We start from the raw sequence: 23548 nt of genomic DNA, 5'->3' as shown, positions 1-23548 counted from the left end.
TTTGTTGATCCATTCTATTCCAGTAGATTGGGACTAAAAGTAGGACAGAGTTTTGTTGAAATTCAGATTTATTTTGAGGCTAAGTTTATTTCTTTGTAAGGATAATAATAAAGTAAATCACCATAATTAAATGATTTTAATGATGAATTTTATGTTCTTTTTTGTGTCTGGGACATCCTTCTCTCTCTTTTATGGCTTAAATTCTTTCCCATTCTCATGAACCAACTTCTGCCCCATCACTTGTACAAAAACACCTCAATCAATCACCTTAGAATGACTTTCTTTTCTTTAAAAATCCAGTGGCTTTCTTTCAGTGTTTGTCTACTATCTTAAAGCTCTTGGAGCCTAGGATTCCTAACTGTTTAAAAACTTAGTAGCCATTTTTAAAACAGTTTTAGTTTTATAGAAAAATTGAGCAGAAAGTACTGAGAATTCTCATATGCCCCCTCTTCCCTCCCATACATTTCCCCCTATTATTATTATCTTACATTAGAGTGATATGTTTGTTCAATCAATATTTTTTAAAGTTGAAAAGTATTTTTATTGCAGATAGTTTCATATACAATGTTAGTGATATTGATTTCCATCCCCTCCCACGATGGAGCCACATTCCGATCTCATAAAAACATTCAAGTTACACGATAGACGTTTCCATGTTTCTCTCTTTTTTAGTACCTGGGGGTTTGCTTTCGCTAGATTTTCTATTTAAACCCACGCTTCTTCTCATTCTTTCATTTTTAGCTTCTCTCTCAGTTTCTCTGCTTTAAACTGCTGGGTGCAGTCATCAAATAGTTTTTGGTTCATCTCCATGAAGCGTTTCAGCATGTTGTATTGATAAATCAAGCCACGCCTTGTCTTGTTCCAGTGGGTCTTTCAGTTGTGGTACAAGGATGGAAACATGATGGGCAGAATCTTTGCTGCATTGTCACTGATGAGACTCATGATGTACTCGTTATTCCAGCAATATGGCACTTACTCTGCCACCTGGAAGTGGGGGCTAGAGACACGCTTGGCTAAACGCTTCATGATCTTCACAAACTCTTGATAGTTCAATGACATCTAGAATCTCTTCTAATTCATTTAAGAACATTACTTCTTTTAGACTGTGAGTCTTCGGCCAGTGCTTGAGAAGAGCCATCACCACTGGTTCAGTGAGGGTGCTGTCCTTTTCTAAAAACTGAACGGCACAGCGTGCCAGCTGAGGATGGTAAACGATCAGAGACTTCACTTTTTCCAAAGGTAATAACACCTTCAATAAGAAAATCTTGTGCTCTTCTTTCAGTGGTAAGGCAAATCCTTTTTTTAATATTTTATTGAAGTATAGTTGATTTACAATGTTGTGTTAATTTCTGCTGTACAGCAAAGAGATTGTTATACACACACACACACACACACATATTCTTTTTCATATTCTTTTCCATCATGGTTTATCACAGGATAATGAATATAGTATCCTGTGCTATACAGTAGGACCTTGTTGTTTGTCCATCCTATTTATACTAGTTTGTATCTGCTAATCTCAAATTCCCAATCCTTCCTTACCCCACCCTCCATGCCCCTTGGCAACCACAAGTCGTCCTCTATGTCTGCGAGTTGTTTCTGTTTAATAGATATGTTCATTTGTTGTTTCTGTTTAATAGATATGTCATTTGTGTTGTATTTTAGGTTCCATGTATAAGTGATATTATATGGTATTTGTCTTTCTCTTTCTGACTTACTTTGCTTAGTATGATAATCTCTAGGTCTACCCATGTTGATGCAAATGGCATTATTTCATTCTTTTTCATGGCTGAGTAATATTCCATTGGATATATGTGCCACATCTTTATCCATTCATCTGTTGCTGGACATTTAGGTTGTTCCATGTCTTGGCTGTTGTGAATAGTGCTGCTATGAACATAGAGGTGCATGTAACTTTTTGAATTATAGTTTTGTCTGGGTCTATGCCCAGGATTGGGATTGCTGGATTATATGGTAACTATTTTTAGTTTTACAAGGAGCCTCCATACTGTTCTCCATTGTGGCTGCACCAATTTACATTCTCACCAACAGTGTAAGAGGGTTCCCTTTTCTACACACCTTCTCCAACATTTATTACTTGTAGACTTTTTAACAGTGGCCATTCTGACTGGTATGAGATGGTACGTCATTGTAGTTTGAGTTTGTGCTTCTCTAATAATTAGTGATGATGAGCATCTTTTCATGTGCCTATTGGCCATCTGTTTGTCTTCTTTGGAGGAATATGTATTTAGGTATTCTGCACATTTTTCAATTGGGTTGTTTCTTTTTGTTATTGAGTTGTATGAGCTTTTTGTATATTTTGAAAATTAAGCCTTTGTCAGTTTCATCATTTGCAAATATTTTCTCCCAGTTCATATGTTGTCTTTTCGTTTTGATTTTTTTTTCTTGCTGTGCAAAATCTTATGTTCAATATTGATGAACCAATATTAAAACATTATTATTAACTAAAGTCTGTGGTTTACTCTTTGTGTTCTACAGTTCTATAGGTTTTGATATATATATATTGTCATGTTTCTACCATTATAGTATTATACAGAATAGTTTGCCTAAAATATCCCTTCTATTCCACCTATTCCTCCCTGCCCACTGTCTCTGATAACCACCATTTACTCTCTGTTGCTATGAGTTTGACTTTTTTATATTCCACACGTAAGTAAGATCATGCAGTATTTGTCTTTCTGTGTCTGGCTTATTTCACTTAGCATAATGTCCTCAATCTCCATTCATGTTATTGCAAATGGCAGGATTTCCTTCTTTTTAAGACTGAATAATATTCCATTATAGGTATATACGTGTGTGTGTGTGTGTGTGTGTGTGTGTGTTTCTTTATCCATTCATCTGTCAAGGGACACTTAGGTTATTTCCACATCTTGGGTACTGTGAATGATGCTGCAATGAATATGTGAATGCACGTATTTCTTTGAGATAGTGATTTTATTTTTCCTTTGAATATACCCTGAGAAGTAGTATTGCTGAATCATATGGTAGTTTTAGTTTTAATTTTTTGAGGAACTTCCATACAGTTTGCCATAATGGCTGTACCAGTTTATAATCCCACCAGCAGTATATAAGGCTTCCCTTTTCTCCTCATCCTCAACATTTGCTATCTTCACATTTTGATAAATATCCATCCCAAGAGATGTGAGGTGATATCTCATTGTGGTTATAATTTGCATTTCCCTGATGATTAGTGATAATGAGCATCTTTTTATATACCTGTTGGCCATCTGTATGCCCTCTTTAGAAAAATGTCTATTCAGGTCCTTTGCTCATTTTGTAATTGGGTTATTTGTTCTTTTGCCATTGAGTGTTATGAGTTCCTTTTATATTTTGGATATTAACCTCTTATTGTACATACAGTTTGTAAATATTTTCTCTCGTTCCTTTGGTTGCCTTTTCATTTTGTTGATTGTTTCCTGTGCAAAAACTTCTAGGTTTGATATAGTCCTACTTGTTTATTTTTGCTTCTGCTGCATGGGCTTTTATTGTCATTCAAAACAGTCACTGCCAAGAACAATGTCAAGGAGATTTTGCCTCTTTTTTCTTCTAGGAGTTTTACAGTTTCAAGTCTTAGGCTTATATCGTGAATCCATTTTGAGTTCATTTTTTTTATATGCTATCCTTCTTTTCTTTGCTCGAAATATAAGCATTCTACTCTTTATGTATATTTTGGCAACAACTGTATTCTGTAAATTTCTGTATTTGTGGCCCTGGTTTCTATTCATTTAATACAAATTCAGTCATAATTTTTGTATATTTGTAACATTGACAATAAAATTAGGTTTAAATTAACATTGAGCCAGCTATGTTTTCACAAGGCACCACAGTGGCTGAAAGCGAATGTGTTTTCTTTTATTTCTTTTTCTGTATTAGGTAAAATGTTTTTGTGAGAAAGTGCTTTTCAGTTCATGGGTGTTTATACTACTTTCTGTTGCTCAACACACTTGTTTTAATCCTCTAGTCATGGTCTAAATGATATAATATGCTAGCCCACCGGGCACAACTAGACTTGAAAAAAAGTTTCATGCTAGGTGTGGCTCATATGAGCCTTTACTGCTGGACCTTTACAAAATCATCCCAGAATATCTGCTTAGTCAGTAAAGATAATTTGTCCTAGCATCTCAAAATTTGAAAAGTTATCAGGAAGAAGAACATAGTGCATGAAAGTCATAATAATTTTGCCACCTGAAGGATACAGGTTAGAGGTAAACTTTATGATTTTAGTAAGAACATGCAAGTTGTCCCATTTTTTTTTTTTCATAGAGCAATCTCCAGCTTTCTACATTTAATTACACTTGGCTTTGGAAGACCTCATAGAACTTCCGAAATGCTGTGCATCACACCTCTGTGGAACTTGAGGAAATGATTTTATTTTCCCTTTCTAGTTTTATTCCATTGGGGTAATAAAATAAAGACTTTAAATTTGAGATTTATGACTGCCTCTTTAAGCAGTGCTGGGACTTCTGTTAATGGTCTGACTTACTAGATTGAAAACTTTATAAAGGGCTATATTTTTTAAAGGCATGATTGTAAGACTGTGTTGTACAATTATGCACACATGAAAGAAAAATACAGAGCTAATAAGGATATCTGTGAAATGCATACTCCTAGAAACACCAATCCTCACAATATGGGCAGAATTCTTTATTTTCCTCTAAACAGAGTTGATCACTGTTTTATAATCCTTATGGATAGCTGGCTTGTCCTAATTATCTTCTCAGTCCTGAAACATGTATTTCTCATATAGCAGGTATTCCATTTAATAACTACTGAAATAAATTTTATATAAATAGAATTTTCTCCAAATACCAGAAGACTTAGAAAAAATGGGAGAAATTATGCTGTTCCACAAAATATTTATGTAAAAGGAAACATTTGAAGGAAAGTATACTTAGTGCATTATCATGAAATGTAGAAATACAAAGTTGGAATGTTAAATTATTGCAAGGATTTGGAAGTAAGTCTGACATATTTTGTTTTAATTACGTGCCTCAATACTCACCACATAAGACCTCCCACTGTGTTGATCACATGATGGTCAACATTATTATCAAATATTTTTTATTGCTAGGCAAGATATGAAATAGTCTTGAAATTATCTAAATAATTTAGTGTACATAGACTCTAAATTCAAATATGTCAGGCCAATCTAAATAATTCAGTGCACATAGACTCTAAATTCAAATATGTCAGGCCAAATAATACACTTTTGACATTTTATTCATTAAAGTATTTCTCAGTCTCAGCTGTACTCAATGATGAAATTAGCATAAATCATCACTTCTGACTTTTGTCTCAAGCCTTTTGAGAAAAGCAATTGAATAAAAAGGGAAATTGTTTGCTAGATTCAAGTAAGTAATGTAAAATATTATTCTGATTCTCATACATTTTCAGACACTTATGAGAGCATGCAATGAAATAATAGATGTAAGATGCTTAGTCCTACACTGATGCAAGGCAAATATGCAATATTTGTTTGAAAACATTATTGTTGTCAGTTTTAAGTGGAGCTATCCTTCCTTTAGAATTCTAAATCATTCCATTAAAAATTAGAGACAATACATTGGAACACACATGAACTCCAACCTGTCTTTATAAAAACATCTCTATACTTGCCTTTTGATCTGCTGGAAAGGGTTTTCTGATATACTGTATATTGATGATACATAAAACATATTCAATATATTAATTTTCTCCTTCTTTTAATAAAGAGGTTATTTTCTACAGTTGATTTTAAATTTTAAATTGACCAGTAAATATAAATTTAGTTAGGATTTCATCTTTGCATAGAGAAGACTAGTCTTAAAATCTTCACAACTTAAAGTATTTTACATTTGTATAGGTACCAACCAAGATATGTTGCTTTATTATTAGTAATTCAGCTTGAGATCTCATAAATTCATAATTTCAGTTGGTAGTGCCTAAGAAATATTTGTATTTTTTGTTAGTTTCAACTGATGATAGACTATAACAGAAATTAATAACATCACCAGAACTATTTACAAATATCAAAAATATTATTTAGATATAAGAAATTATAGATATAGTCATGCTGCCAAATCATGTCACACAAATGCAAGGTAACGGTCAGCATATATATGTGAGGACATTCTTACAGCACTAATTCCATGTGTCTATGAGTGAAATCACTGCACACAAATATTCACATCAAAGGTAGTGTTTTACTTTTGTAGCTGAGATATGTTAGTGCTGTTTCGTTTGGTGTGCTTTTCTATCTTACCTACCTGTATTATGATTTTGGGGGAGGGAGGAAGAGATATAAATGTTTACATTTATTGTGTTATATGATGGCATCTTGTTCTAAATGTGCAGCTCTTCCTCTCTCTCTAACCCTTATGTTTGAAATGCATTGTTGAAAACAGCATTTTTCCTTCTCTTGCCTAAGAGGCTTGGGGACTAAAAACATGCAATTCCAAGTAAAGGATTAGGAGAGAAATGAAGTATTTTTGAGCTGAAGGGTATCATTAACTGAGGCACTGCTGAGATTGCAGCAGTTCAACACCACCATGTCAACCAAAAAAAAAAAAAAAGTTTAAGATACTGTAAAGGAATCAGCCATTAAAGGAAAGATAAGAAATATCAGAAAAAATTCTGAAAAATGATATAACTATTCTGGTTGATAGTACAAATCGTGAATAAATCGTATACTGCAAGGGAAACATGAAAATAGGTTAGTATCTAGGACGTTGTATGCTGAATTCCTAGAGAAAAAAAAGGTGATAAACATATTGTCCCTTGCATTTCCTACAGCAGTAGAAAGAACTAATCTGTTGAAATTGTTGACTTCTATTGGACTCTAATAGGAATATGTTGTTTTCTGAAGGCTAGATTACTTATTTATGTTTTAGAAATGTATTCTCTGTGGGTTTAGTCAATGTCTTCTTTTTTTTTAATCCCCAAATGATTGTACAGCAATGTCAAGCATGTCCACAGATTTGTTGGGTGACACTGAAACCAAAACTTGTTCTCAGTTAATGATTGAAGTTATTAATTACTAATTAATTATGAATTTCCAGTATTGATATTTTCAACTTTCTAAATTATCACATAACCAAAGGTATTAATTTCAACTCAGAAAGTTTGGAGAAAGAGTATAGAAAATTGATATTTTCCCTATTCAGGAAGGAGAAGGGGATAAGCAAGAGTCTCACAGGAAAGTGAGATGAAAATGCTGGAATAATTTCTATATCCAACAATTAGTAAACACGGTTAGAATTCCCTAATTTTATTTGTAGTTGGATTAATTCCTATTATTTCATAAATGTCAGTACTTGTATATACACCCATGTATAAAACTCAAATCCAAATGATGAACTTCCCACAGCATCTGCATAAGCATATTTTGTTGATTTCCCTCTCTTCTCCCCACCCTTAGACTCGAAACTCTTTGATGCTTCCTCTTTACCCCGTTCTTAAGCATTTGACACAGCCACCAAATGTCAATAGCTCATGTGTATATTTTGAATAAAATGAAAACAAGAGCTGAAAATGTTCCCATGACTGCCACAGCTCATTATGACAGAGTTGTGAAGATGTACCTTTTTGACATAAATAGATGAAAGTTGAGTATGTGCCAGGGCTTGGTTTGAAGCCATGCCTTCTTTCATTATTTCTTATTTTGGATAGGCAACTCCAAAAGTTAAGCTTCTCTAACGTGTCCTAAACTATTATCCTTCTCAAGTTATTCCAAAAATTTGAAGAGGAAGGAACACTTCGGAACTCCTTCTATGAGGCCAGCATCACCCTGATACTAAAACCAGACAAAAATATCACAAAAAGAAAGATTACAGGCCAATATCACTGATGAACATAGATGCAAAAATCCTCAACAAAATATTAGCAAACCAAGTCTAACAATACATTGAAAGAATCATATAACATGATCAAGTGGATTTAACCCAGGGATGCAAGCATGGTTCAATACCTGCAAATCAATCAGTGTAGTACATCACATTAACAAATTGAAGAATAAAAAATGTATGATCATCTCAATAGATGCAGAAAAAGCTTTTAACAAAATTCAACATCCATTTATGGTAGAAACTCTCCAGAAAGTGGGTATAGAGGGAACATACCTCAACATAATAAAGACTATTTATAACAAACCCACAGGTAATGTCATACTCACTGGTGAAAACCTGAAAGCATCTCCTCTAAGATCAGGAACAAGATAAGGATGCCCACTCTTGCCCATCTTATTCAGTATAGTATTGGAAGTTCTAGCCACAGCAACCAGAGAAGAAAAAGAAATAAAAAGGAATCCAAATTAGAAAGGAAGAAGTAAAACTGTCACTGTTTGCAGATGACATGCTATACATAGAAAATTCTAAGACAGCATCAGGAAAATACTACAGCTCATTAATGAATTCAGTGGTTTCAGGATACAAAATTAATATACAGAAATCTGTTGAATTTCAATACACTAAAAAAAAACTATCAGAAAGAGAAATTAAAGAAACAATCTCATTCATAATCACACCAAAAAGAATAAAATTCCTAGGAATACACCTACCTAAGGAGATAAAATACCTGTACTCTGAAAACCATAAGATGCTAATGAAAGAAATTGAAGATGATATAAACTGATAGAAAGATACACCTTGTTCATGGTTTGAAAGAATTAATATTGTTAAAATGACCATACTACCCAAGGCAATCTACAGATTCAATGCAATCCCTTTCAAAATACCAGTGACGTTTTTCACAGAACTAGAATAAATAATTTTAAAAGTTATACAATTTTAAAAGTTGTATAAACTAACACAACATTGTAAAGCAACTATACTCCAATAAAAATTAATTTAAAATTTTGTATAGAAACACAAAAAAACCTGAATAGCCAAAACAATCTTAAGAAAGAACAGAGCTGGAGGTATCACACTTGTTACTTTCAAATGATTTAGCAAGATGATTGATAAATTAATGGCTGGATGGCTGGATGGCTGGATGGATGGAAGGAGAGAGCAAATATGGAAACATGCATTTAATTGTTGAATCTAGTGGTAGGTACTTAGATTATTGTATAATTCTTTCCAATTTTTGGCATGCTGGAAAACTTTCAAAATTGTAAAGCAAATACTGAAGGAAAACGCAAAAAATGCTTTATATTGGCCTTATTAGTAGCAAATCCAAGACATGGATTTTTGAGCAAGTGATATATATAAAGGAGTGCGCTTATGCAAAATCTTTGACAGAGTGAAGGAAAAATATATAGATTGATGCTAACAAACTTAAAGGTTAATGATTTTAAAGTGACTGTTTGTTTTTCCCATAAGAGAGTATAGGTAATGAATTAATAAAATAAAAACTAAAATTTTCTGATGAAATGATGATTTTTATAATTCCAGTTTTTGCTTGTGAGTAATCATTCTATTCAAGAAATTGTAATTCTTCAAACTGACTCCCCCCGCTTTTAAAGTGTTATTATATCCAAATAAGGTTGGCATTAAATGTTGGCTGGAACACTCAAAGCTCACATACAGATAAAACAGTATGATTTGCCTGTTTGTAAAGCATCATATAGCACACACAAATCATACAATTCAGAACTGCATGAAGTATGCCACTGTTTGAGTATAACATGGCATTTTTCGAGGTGGGATTATTAGATCATCTAGTAATAGTGGTTCTTGAAAATTGAGGGTCTCAGAGGTTAAATGAATTGCATAAAACCAGTCATTAGTCGTTAAGTCAGAGTTCAAATTCTGACTTTTGGACTACAGATCTCATCTAAATCTACTCTGCCACCCTTCATTCCCAAGTAGTTTGGATCTGGGTGGACCCTGAATTAATAAAATTCTCATTAGATCTTTCCCCCCCCAGCTGCGAGAAATTAATTTGAGCTACTGGAATTGGCAGGGACAAATCTCTTTCCTTCCTATAAAAAGAAGATCAAGTTGCTATTACATTTCTGGGCTTGAAATAAATCTAATAGTATAATAATAATCAGATTGAAAACAAATGTTATATTTAAATGATTGAATTTCACTAAGTTAGAAAGCTAAAACGTAATCATTGCCAAATAAATCCTACAGCTTCCCTAAGAATCTTGGATATTTAGATACATATTAACTGTTCAGCTGGAGAGAATGTTCTTTTTTCTTCACCCATATGTATGAACTATTCAAGTTATTATCTGATAAGGTTACTTTTAAAAATCACTATACTTCTGAGGTGGTACACTTAATATTGAAAACCTGGAAAATTATTATTTGCAAAAAAATATAAAAGCTAAGTACATTTGCTGTGATTTAGGAAGTACTGTTAACTATCCCTGAATAAACTGCTTCTATAAATATGTTTTTATTTTTTGTTTGCTTATTTGTTTACAGGTTGATAAAATAAAGTTACACATGACACAAATCTGTTTATTTTGATAGCTGAATCACGACTTAACTACTTCTAAAATTATACTAACCAATGCTTGGCTATTAAGGTTGCTGTTTATTTCACAAAGTGTAGGTTTAATTCACTGTCAACAAGGTTGGTTCATTCATGTACGGCATTACATAAGATTCTAGGTTCTTTGTTAAAAAACATAAACGGGACTTACTGCCTTCTCCATTTTAGAAAATGCAACTATTTTCAACCTCCCTTTTTGAAGACTTGTTATCTTTATATTGTATTTATGTTATCAGTAGGGAAGATGTAGATAAACATTTGGCTTTGGGGTAGAATGGAAGGGGTAACAGGTGGTTCTAAAGGTTTTCTCTAGACTCAGGGATACCATAAGCTTTCAGTCTTGGTCCATTCACCTTGTAATGTGAATCCAAGAGATTATTAGGAGCACACCTATATACCAGATTCAAGATCAGTGAAACTCCAGTTAAGGAATACACACCTGACATTGCACCTGGTGGCCATGATTGTGTATTAAGTCCTGAGAACCAGCACTGATGAGACCCAGATACTTAAAGGGTGGAGAGTTGTCTGTATTTCACAGACTGTGTTAAGGGCCCATCGTGGACACCTGTTGGGCTACATGACTAAACAGGTTTAAACACTAAAGGGATTCCAGAGTCCTGTGTTGGATTTGTAAACACACACTCAACCCCATTTCTCATGTCCAAGCACATCCCAAATGCCGATTGACTTGAGCATCACGAAATGGGCTCAGGTTTCAGAAGACTCCTGTTGTGACATTTCAGGATGTGCCATGATGTTTTCTGTCTTCCATCCTGTCTTTTCAATAGCTGTCTTTGGTGCTGAATACAGCCTATTGTGCCTTCTCAATGCATTTATAAATCTGAATCCAGACCATCCTACCAAATCAAGCAGAGTTGGTGTTCAGGAGGGCTAAGATTTTTTTCCCTATACATTAGAATTATTTTTCCCCTATACTGATATTTTCTTACCTTAATGAACATTCTGTTCATACTATGACTCCATGTTGGATAAGCACCACTTACTCCCTTCCTCAAAACATACACATAAAATCACATACATTTAAGCCCATGCTCTGGAGATCTGCTGTAACTTGGAGTCACTAAAGAAAGAATGTACCTTGAACCACATTCAAATGTGTTTAGTCATCATGCTATTGGAAAGAACAGTGGCTTTAAAAATTTAACAGTCCTTACAATCAGCGGAAGTGTTTTTTCGGCTACATGGCCGCATCCTACCAATTCTTATTATTTATGGGTGAGGGCAGTGAGGTGCTTTTCTAACAAGCACCTTCTGTGATTCTCATGAAGAACCTCAACATGCATGAAGTTGCTTTCTTATGTTTAGTTTTCTGGTTTACTCTTTTTATGTGGAACACCTTAAGGATTTAGGGGAAAAAAAAAACAAGAGATGATTTCCATGTACATTCTTAATGTGACATAAGATGGCTTTTATAGATGTGAATTCAATACTCCTCTTTTAATCTTGGGATGAAATGTGGCTGTAAACTGTGGTATATAAAGATAATTGCATGTACTAGAATCTCTATAACTTTGGAAAGAAGATCTAAGCTTCCTTTCTCATGGGAGATATTAAGGACTGTATTATCCTGTAAAATGGATAGGAAAGGGATCCCAATAATATGTTATACTTGCTCACAGAAGACGCAGCAAGATCCTCAGCATAACATAACTGCGCAGAGACCCACAAACAGTACAGAGCAGGCCGCTGCAGTGGGCGTATAGATGCTCTCCTAGAAATAAATAACAGTGGCCATTCTACTCTAGAATCTACTATCATGACTAAAATTATAAACTAGCGATGTTTAATCCAAATACTATTTAAAACTTAGAGGGAATCTTTTTCCTAAATTGTATATTTACAATGGGCAAAGTAATTCAGAATGGCTGAATATGAAGGACAAATACATTCAAATAGCATAACCAATTAATATTCAGTGTTTTTGAAATAGATTGTGGTTAACTCTTGCCTTTCTTCTTTTATAAGAGTGTTGATTTGATCATTTGCATTTAGAATCTTTTTGCATCATATCTGTATATCTCCATCTGAGAGTAAAGACATTTAGAGTGAAGAGGGTTGTTGGGAGGCAAAAGAACAATTGTTTGCCTAAAGAAAGGAAAAAGAGACTATCTAAATTCTTGGTCAAACATAAAGGGTACTCTGTCCCTGACTATAGAAAATATTTGTGTTAAAATAAGTCATTTTTGAAGTTAAAGTATCCCACCTTTTCTGCATACGGTAGTATATTATTTTCTATAAAATCTGTTGACTTACAGGAGATTCCCAAATACTCACAATTGGGAATCACTAGGGAGAAAGATGTGTGGTCAGTGGCTATAATTTATTGAAAAATATATATCAATACACACACACACACTCCATATACATCCAGCCCTCCAAAGCACCCTGAGGAGTAGGCATTATTAATCTTCATTTTATAGATGAGAAATCCGGGGCTCAGCATACTTAAGTAACTTGCTTGTGGTTACACAGCTAATAAATGCTAGTACTGAGTTAACAGAAAAACAGGTCTGCATGGTCCCACACTTATTCTTTTTTTCCCCGTATTTGTCATTTTATTTTACTTTATTTTCATTGAAATATAGTTGTGTTAGTTTGGATGTACAGCAAAGTGATTCAGTTTTACATATATAAATATATATGTATTCTTTTTTAATATTCTCTTTCATTATAGGCTATTACAAGATATTGAGTAGAGTTCCCATGCTATACAGTAGGTCCTTGGTGGTTATCTATTTTATATATAGTAGTGTGTATATTTTAATCGCAAACTCCTAATTTATCTCCCCCCTCCCCACTACCCACTTGGTAACTATAAGTTTGTTTTCTATGTCTGTGAGTCTATTTCTATTTTGTAAATAAGTTAATTTGTATCATAAGTGATATCATATGATATTTGCCTTTCTCTTTCTGGCTTACTTCATACTTATTCTTCACCATTATATGCTGTTCCCAGAGACAGAAACAGATGCCAAGAGGTAGAAACAGAGGATCTGAGTCTCATTGTTGACCAAGAAATCCAGAAAACAATCCCAGACAGTCATAGAACCATATTACTGTTGAGGACCCAAATGATACCTTAAAATAAGACCCCTTTAAGTGGGATAACTTTAGTGAGTTTCTCTTCTTTGGAAAAAAAATAAGTAAATAAAATAATTAAAATGAGGCATGCAAGTGGGAAAAACACTTTTTCCATCAATGCCTTTCCATCAAAGATACATGTAAATAAATAATTTCAATGCAATACTTCACATAGCAGAAATCAGTATTTTGGGATACAGAGAAGAGGAAAAATCAAAAGGCTGTATGTGACTGTCAAGGAATATTTTGAAAGGAGGTACCATTTCAGGTGGGTATACAAGTAAAGGTCGGAACTTGTTATTTGTAGGAAGGGGGAAGTCCTTTTCTTGCTAATGCAAGAAAAATGATGTGCTCTATTGATATAATTAAGTACAAACGTTGTGCATAATTTGAGGACTCCTTCACCTTTACAAATCACTTAAGTGACCCTACATTTCTAGGGGCTTCCATAACTTCTGAACCATGAAACCTGAATGATTAACAGTTTGAAAGAATTAATTTACATTTCCAAAGCAAGACAGAGGTTTTTATTTTCAGTTGTCAACTTTCTCTATTAAAATGAACCCCAGGCTTTCAGAGATCACTTCATGGTTTTGCCCTTTTTCCTGCTGATCCATGTTGCCTTATACTGAATTTAAGGAGACTCAGGGTAGCTTGATTAAATTTGCTGAAGCTCTTTGCAAAGCCACATTGGGGGCAATTTAATTTTTTTTTTCTGTTTAGCTGGTTGAGAAAAGAAATTCAGGCACAACTATATAAAATACTGTTTTAATTAGATCCAAAGAGAAATGTGGCCTTGGATTCTTATTAAAGTTCCTTAATTATGAAAATTAATTTTAAAAGACATAGTAACTTTGTTTTACAAAAGTGAGCATGTTTGTGAAGTTACTTTGCACTGTCCATGAGAAAAAAGGTAATGAGTCAAATTTTGTTCCTTTCATTATTTTTGTCAGTAAACAAAGTCTCAAATCAAGACAGGGTAATTTTCAGGAACTCCTGAAAAAAAATAAAATAAAAAAATAAAAAAGAATCAGACATAAATTCACATCTCAAAGTGTTAAAATTTTCCAAAGCAAGAAAGGGGAGCCACCCACTATGTATCCAAATGAATTTCTGAAGAAATACTTGAGCATATTTTTAGGCAATTAATATATATAGTTTGGCCTCTCTTTTCTAAAATATATTTCTTTTTAATAAAGTAAAAATCTCAGTAACAAAAATCAACAATAAATAAATTCAGTGCTAAATATTATAAACATCTCTCACATCTCTTCAGATGTCTAAGTAAATTATCATTGAAATTGTCTTTTCTCAATGAGATTGGTGAATGATTTCTGTGCTTTGGCAACTTGTACTTTCTCATCCCAACACACAACAAAGAAATATAGATCCACATGCCTGATAGGTTGCAAAACTCTAACCAGTTTTATGGTTTCCATATATAAAATTGACTTAACATTAAAATAATGAATTTAGAACATCTTCACCATATCAATGCACTGTGATGTAACCAAAATATTGCCTGTGATACTCCTGTATGCACCATAGCCAGCTTAATTGTTTGAACCAAGTCAGTAACTTGTCATTGGTTTAAACATCCAATGTAATACAGTATACAATCAGTATATAATACAGTATTATATACAGATTGTATACAGTAATATACAGTATACAATCAGTATATTACAGAACTAGAAACACATTCAAATAGAGATAGAGAGAGGGATAGATTTCAGAAAAATGTTTACACACTTACTTATACTAACATATTGTCTCTCTGCTCTCTTTCACAGACATACATACAAGTACATACATACCCTACTCTGTTTTCACTTTGCATACTGCAATTTGCATTATGTGAATAGTGCTACAGTTTGAAGATTAGTTATACTTATTAAATTCACTGGATAGATAGATAATAGATAGAGGTATAGATATAAATATAGATAGAGATGTAGACATAGATGTAGATGTATACATAAATATTGATTTTTTTGATTAGCTACTTGAATTTATCCATATAGATACAGTTTGAGATAATGGATTTCTATATTATTTCTCAGATGTGAATTTTTCATACTTTCCAATAATTTTGTCCACTGTTTACTATTTATGGTTATAATAAAATCTTGTCAAAATAAAGCATAAATAAAATATATTTCATTTCAAATTTCTATTTTTGAAAATCAAGATTTGGCATGTAATTTAACAGACTACCTGGTGGAAAGAACATAGGCTTTGGAGCCATATCTAGACTGAATATATGCTTCGTCACTTAGAGCCCATGTAATGTAGAGAAAGTTGCTTAACAACTCTGGGATACAACATCCATAACTATAAAAAAGAGGATAACTCATACTTATCTCACACTCTATAAATATGTTATTGTTTGACTCAGAACCACTTATTCTCATGTTCTTATGTTTAATTCTTATGTTGAATATAAACATTTATTATTGTAGACATATATTTATATTTTTCTATCTCTCAAATTCTTTTTCAGTTCATTCAATGCTAAATTTCATTAGTGAATGATGAAACCATCATATTAAAACAGAGAGAAATATAAAAACACTGAGCTGAACTGTATGAGTTTTAAGTATTTTGATGTTTATATTTGTTTTACTGTTGGGGAGTGGGAAATTATCTAATGAATATGGTCTGAGGAGCGATTGATAGCACATCATGGTGACACACATTTACGTTTCTACCTCATCTTGTTTTCAGTATTAAAAAGGAGCAATGACCAAAAACAATTCCTAAAGGTGGTGGTTTTCTTAATTGCTCGCTGTTCGTCATATCTATAAAATCTCCTCTAGGATTGAGTTCGTTACTTTGCCTTTGTGGATTAAATTTGCTTTGCTATATATAGCTCCAGTTTTTCACCTTGTCTTTTAAACAGTTTGCTATCAAATTGGGGCCTAAGCTCACAGGGCATTATCTTCATGAGGAGAGTTCACCTCTGTAACACTGGAAAGTTGTGGAACTGAATTCAGGCAAGATGAGAAAGAGGCTTCAGGACTGTGTATTAAATTCTAATGTATTTTCATAAAATAACTTGCCAAGTGTTCATAATTAGGATATCCCCGCATTGTTATTGGGTACTTTATAAGAGGCTATCTGGTATCAAGCTCAATGAAAACAGTCATAACGATTTCTTTTCTGAAGTATATATATAGGTTAAAAATAATTTATTTTTTCTTATACATTAAAGTTGCATAAGTCACTTAATTCAAGAGTTCCTTTCACACATTTTATGTAATTTTCTTATACTCAGGCTTTTCCACTCATGTCAAGTTAAAGTTTCAAGTTGAACATATACACTGTTGACCTGAAACAAATAGACTGCCAGTTATTTCTCCAGCAAAGATGGGTTTCTTTGGGATTAGCAGAGAGTCACAATTCAGGGTCTGCAACCATGGTGAGCCACTTGTGTGTCCCTGCAGGGAAAGGGAAGGAGGTCATTTTACAGAGGGGAAAAGGAAGTTGGAGGGCTATGGTAAACAGAGTCCATGGCTTTTCATTGGCTGAATCCTTGCCAGGAAAAAAGGGTAGTCTTTCTTCATGTTGGGCTTGGCTGTTGTCACAGCATATGAGAGTTCCTCTTTCTGGTCTCCCAACACCATTCAATTGAGGTTTCTGTTTATTAATTTTTACAATACTTTCCATAAGCCAAAAGGACCATGTTTATCTAAGTAATAGTTTTCTAAGAAATAAGAACAAACATCTTAAGCTAAGCTGGAAAAGTAATTAAAATTGAAACCAACACAACCTTTTTTCCCATTCTAAGAAATTTCCACTCAAAACTAGGCATGTCATTTTAAGGCAAAGCTATGTTGATATATATATAGAATATTTTGAACAATAGTTTGTAGTCATTTTGCCAGAATGGCAGTAATGCCATTGATCTAGTGAAAGAATTTTGTCTCATTTTTATAAATTTTTATCATTTATTTGCTTAATGTAGTGATAATCTGATGATATGAATATAGCCAATTAAAAATCATCCATTTTTTTTAGATTTACCTTCATAAGAAATGAAGAATATGTTTTGACATTTGCAAAAACTTCACTAGTATTTTGTGAGTGAAGTTAGCAAGAGGCAGAATTCTTTTTTGCTGAGTTATAATTGCATCTAAAATAAATATAAATATGAAAAAAGTAAGAGAATTCCAGAAATGCTGGAACTCTTGGAATATTCTTGGGTGTAAGCTTGTACAAACAATGCTGCTGTGTTTGAGGGGATAAGGATTGCTTTAAAGCCATTCCTTATTCAATTCCAGAAAGATAATATCTAGGGGAGTATATACGTTTTCACTTAATCTCCTTATGCTAAGTGTGTAAGAGAAGAAATAGTCAGTGTGGGCTGTTATGTGCTCAACACTCACAATGAATTAGTTTAAGATGCATTTTGAACTTTAAGAAATAAAAACGATAGCTACAACTCTATATTAATATACTTTTTAACCATTTAAGTGGCATACATTTTCAGTGCTAAACAGAAGGCCGTAAAAATCAACACTAGTATATTATTTATGCTTAGGTATTAATTGCTTGGGGATATAAAATGTCATTATTATTTTTATACCAGCTAACTGAAGTGGAAAAATGAGATAATTCTCACAAGCAGAATTCACATTTGCTTCAATTATGTGGATACTTCGGATGAAAAAAACTTTTATGTTATAATTACTACATCTTTCAACTTTATTTCATGTCTTGTCACAACTTTAATATGTCAGTTCCGGTTCTACCAATGCTAGGTTTTTTTTTTTTTCTTAGCACAATATGTTGTACTTTGCCGAGTATGTTCTAAAATTAAGTATGGAAATCTTAGGTATCAAAAGGCATTGGAAGAAATAGGATAACAGTTTCAAAGTTATCACAAGAAGGTGTAAATCTGTGGTGACATATACAAATAAGCATCTTAAGGATAGTCTTTTTAAAATGGACTCTTTTAAAGGTCCTTGTTTAAAGTATCTAATGCAAGCAGATCGAATTTTGGAAGTGAGCATCATCAGTTACTTGGTAGAACATGTGGTTTAAAGATTTCTTACACAAGGCACAATATTGCACAGCTTTACAAGGGCATAAATATAATTTAACACACAGTGATCTAAACCTTAACTTGATTTATGACTGCTGACAGCATCTAAGCACAAGAAATAAAGGCAACAAACTTTCCTCAGTCGTTGGAATGCTTAATGTTAATTTTGTGTGCACGTAATTGGTTTCTTTTACCTTGTACCATAAAGAAGGTTTTCCTCCATTATTTTCAGTTTTCTCTATATCACATTTCAAGGGCATTAGTATTTGAGGCACATTTTTGCTAATCCCCTTTTCCATGCTTGGCCCTATCTAGGACAAAGGACACATTTTCTCCCAAATCTTGGGAGACTAGTTTACATTGAAGTCGAAGTGTTCTTATATAAAATAAGATAAACGAGTTAGCATTAACTGTTCTATTTTTACTTAGAACTTTAAAAATTGAGAGACTGGTTAAAAACAAAATTGTTATAAATGACTGTGATTTGGAGGAGAAAAATATATATATTAGAATGTTCAGTATTCATTCAATAAGTATGCCTCAATTAATGACTGCAGTACACAATAAATGTTAGTATATCAATCAGGTCACCAAGGAGAATTGCATTATTAACATTCATTAACTTTGTAACAGATAACTTAATTGTACAAATAACCCAAAGCTATGTAATTAGGATGTGATTATATTCACATTTCTTTATGACAAAATGAACTTATAGTTCAAGTAACTGGTGCAAGTACAAAGGAAAATGTGAAATGAGGTTATAAATCAACTATTAAATACTTATTCTCCTTTGCTACTGACTAGGTACAAAAGGATGTTTTAATTCTCTGTGTTTTAATAACAATTTTCTATTAAGTAATTTTGTAGAATTGAGCTCAATAATAGTCCCTCTTTTCACATTATAGTCAAAATGTTCCCTCTTTTCTCATTATTTGGGAAAGACGGGACTGTTTTCTTGTTGCTTTAATTATGTTTATATTATGTGTATATTCATGGGCTAAAATAAGGAAAATTTAAACATTAGGATGTACTGCCTTTTTTTCAATCTTATTATAAATCTTCATTTCTTGCAGGGAGGGAGAAGTAGTCATTTATGGGTTAATTAGTCCTAACTCCATCCTTGGACAAAGAGATGTTGAGAATGCCAGCATCTGATAAAGACTGATGAAAGCTTAACTCTTGGTTTCAGGTGAAGTACTCGTGCTCATCTAGTATTTATATCTGTACTTCAACATTCTGGAACAGGACATCCATATCAAAAAAATAAATAGTTTACTGGAAATACAATAACTAGTACACTCCTTTCTATTGTGGCAGATAATTTTCTTTCCACTCAAAATTATGCACAATTTAGAATTTTCTATGCTTTAGATTGAATAAAGAACTAGTTTGACAAATAAATTGAAATCATATGAATATCTTAACCCCGATTTATTAACTATGGTACAATTGGAAGTAATGAATAAAACTCTCTGACTCCTAAATCATTGAATGAGAGAAGCAAAATTTAGTAGTACAGTCTATTCTAACATCATTTATTTTTGTGTTGTCCCCCATTACCTGTCTTTTTGTAATCCACAGCATTGCTTGACATAGGTGAACTCACTCTCTTTCCGATATTTATTTGAGCATATTTTAAATTTCAAAGCCACCTGGCGAGTCAGCTCAACTTTCATGACTGTCTCCCTTCCAGCAAGATCTCCCAGGTTCACCTTATTAAGAAGAGATAACGTGTACCGCAGGTCTCCAATATGCCTGGCCCTAGGCTACCATTCATCAGTTCTGCTTCTCTTTAAACACAGTTTTCCATATTTTTGGTTTTTCCATGTCATGCTTATTAATTTTCAACAAAGAGATGAATGTTTGGAATGGCTACCAAGATATGTTTGTTTTAACACTCCCTGGTAGTTCTAGAGACAAAAATTCCAAAGGTTTGAAATCTAATTTTAGCCCTAATATTAGATTAGCAGTCTTAGGGTACTTTACTATTGTAACAGCCCTAAAAACATTTTATTTTAGAATTTTAAATTTTTTAATGAAAAATGATATATGTATACAGAAAAATACACATGCTATAAGTATACAAATTAAATTTTTGCAAAATTAACACACCAGTGCAACCAGATAGAAATAAGAATTAAATCATTACCAACACCCAGAAGTCCCCTTCCACTCACTGCTGACTCAAGGAGAGCTATTTTCCTGACTTCCAGCAGCATAAATATTTTTTACCTACTTTTTTTATATAAATTGTATTATAGATACTTTTCTCAGTGACTTCTTTTACTCCATGCTGTGTGATGCTCATCTAAATTTTTTCATGAAGTTGTAATCTTTCATTCTCTTCGCTAAATAGTATGTCATTTTGTGAGTAAACCATGATTTCTGTAGCACTGTATTTATCCAGTTTTCAGATATTATGAATTATACATTTATAAGCATATACATTTCTCTTGGGTACATATCTAGGAATGGAATTGTATCATATGGTATTCATATATTTAGTTGTTTTTTTAAAATAGCTTTACAGTATTCCAAAGAGTGTGAGCATTGTATGGAAGTTCTTGTTACTCCAGATATGTGTCAACACTTAGTATTTTCTGTCCTATGACAAATGAAGTTGAGCACCTTTTCATTTTAGTGTCCCCTGAAATTTGAATAAATCAACATATATACACTACCGAAGGTAAAATAGTTGGCTGCTGGGAAGTGGCAGCATAGCACAGGGAGATCAGCTTGGTGCTTTGCGATGACCTAGAGGTGTCGGATAGGAAGGAGGGAAGGGAGGCTCAAGTGGGAGGGGATATGGGGACACGTACATGCATATGGCTGGTTCGCTTTGTTGTGCAACAGAAAGTAAAACAGTATTGTGAAGCAATTATACTCCAATAAAGATCCATTTAAAAAAATCTTAAGTTATTTGGATGCTTCAGAATGGAGAAATGGTATGAGTAGTCCATTAATTTCATAGTGATTATATTTGTTTCATTTTGGGATTTTCTGCTTCTAGTTTGTGTTTGTTGAGGACAACAAATAACCCACCAGTTTTTCATTATGTTAAGCTCCTGGGAAAGGAAAACCATTATTGCTTCTTTTTCTTCTATTTCTTAATTTCCAATTTAATTTTTTTGCATTCATGGGAAATAGAGCCCAACTATATTCCGGATGAGTTTTATCATAACATACAATTTCACCTCAACCCATAACAAAAGAAACATGCACTGAGAGCTAAGTTACTGAATATGGCAGGGCTACTTATAGCTTTTAAAAATACCTCTTCCATCATTCATATTTCTACAACCATTATCTGATCTCAGTTCCCATTAATTTTCATATTGTTTTAATAGAACACTTTACTACCTCAAACCTTCTTTCCAGTTTCTCCAGCTGCTAATCTGTTTGTTGCTTTGCTTCCAAATGGTTGTAGTGCTTTCTTGATTTAGTTTGCACCATTTGAGTCCGAGAGATGTGTTATAAGTATGTGCATGAACAAGTTTATGTGCGTGAACAAGTTAATCCTACTTTCCATGCACACTTTGTGGTTGCTTTGTTAGAAGTAGTTTGGGGATGGTGGAATTTGTGGGGCTTGCTTTTTTATAGAAAGTATAAAAATCACCAGAATCAACCCCATTGGTTTCGACTAATTTCCCTTTACACAAGCTCCTGCTGTCCAATCCGACTATGAGTTTTGCCACTTCTGCCAGAAGTATGACTTCTTCTCTGTTTAGGAGCAATTCTTTCATACAAGGAGTAGTATTTTTTCAGGAGTAGTAGAAAGGGATTCATTCTAACTTGCTTTTGTTACTGAGAGACCATCTGTGACAATTGAGGACAGGGATAGAGGAAAACAGCACCCTCTCTTTGTCCCCCCATTCCCCACTTGCTTACAAATAGTTGAGACTATCTATAGGCACCATCCTGACCCTGTCAGACTTTCATATTGGCTCATATGAGTCAGCAGCACAGGTTTGGCTTCCTGAAAAACAGTTCTTAACATGTTAGCGACCTCAGAAAACTTCAAGATTTATCTCGATTTCTCAGACTGCTTTAAAGAATACTCCCTCTTTAAAGTCCATTTCAATCTCACCTGCAGTTATTCCTTCTCTCATGCTAAGCTCCAGCCACATAAACCCTCTCGCCATCCCTTGAGGATCCTTTCTGTTTCTGCATCTCCAAATCTTTGCTCTAATCTGATTTTGGCTTTAAGTATCTTTCCCTCACCATCTTCACTTATCCAAATTCTATGTCTCTTTCAACTTCAGAGGAACTGACATCTTCCTGTTCAAGTGTGTGTTGGTCTCCCCAGCTTCAAAGCTTATCTTCTTTCAATTTGTTGCGTATATATTTTTTCCACCCCACCATACTTTCTGTGTTCTCATAGAAGATTTGGTTATACAAGTCTTGACCACAAGCACATTCCTTCCATAATTTCTAACAGCATAGTTTCTTGCATGTTGTGGAATTCAACAAATATCACAGTATATTGTTTAAGATCTTCTTTTTTCACATTATGCTGTCTCTGAAATATGGATCATTATTTTTCAGTCAATGACATCTTGCAGTCACAGTGGCTAAGGAATAAGGGTGAGCCAGTTGTCCTTGCTTATGCATGCGAGAACTCCATCAAAGCTGGTCATGTTTCTGTCACTTCAATCGAGTTGTGTGCATTGTTGTCACTTTAAGTGTTGATTTTAATTGCCATTTAAATCTTCCAAAGATTACAAATTGCTTTAGCACTGAAACAAGAAGTTATTGTGTTCAAAGAAAGGGAAAGAAAGAAAGCAGTGGGGCATCACATGGTAATAGCGAAACAAATAGTCTTCACGGGGGAAAATGACAGCTATTCCATATTGTCCTGCAAAGCTACCTCCAGCTGCTTTATGGCCACTGAGAAAGGAAAATACCCACGAGCAGATAATGTTTAACTATCATACACATGGGAAATGATCA

The 23548-nt window shown here is 33.5% G+C and overlaps 1 pseudogene across 1 annotated transcript; it reads right to left on the bottom strand.

Moving 5' to 3' along the window:
* Positions 1–567: 567 nt before the first annotated feature.
* On the bottom strand, positions 568–22740 carry LOC309970624 (serine/threonine-protein phosphatase 2A 56 kDa regulatory subunit gamma isoform-like; annotated as a pseudogene). Its single transcript has 2 exons — positions 22686–22740; positions 568–1296 (listed from the first exon to the last, which is right to left on the bottom strand). The product of its transcript is annotated as a serine/threonine-protein phosphatase 2A 56 kDa regulatory subunit gamma isoform-like (transcript).
* Between the last annotated feature and the right edge of the window lie 808 nt (positions 22741–23548).

This window comes from Leucopleurus acutus (assembly GCF_964270905.1).
Source record: "Leucopleurus acutus genome assembly, chromosome: 13".
NCBI classification, from domain to species: Eukaryota; Metazoa; Chordata; class Mammalia; order Artiodactyla; family Delphinidae; genus Leucopleurus; species Leucopleurus acutus.
This window is presented reverse-complemented; position numbering and strand designations above follow the sequence as displayed.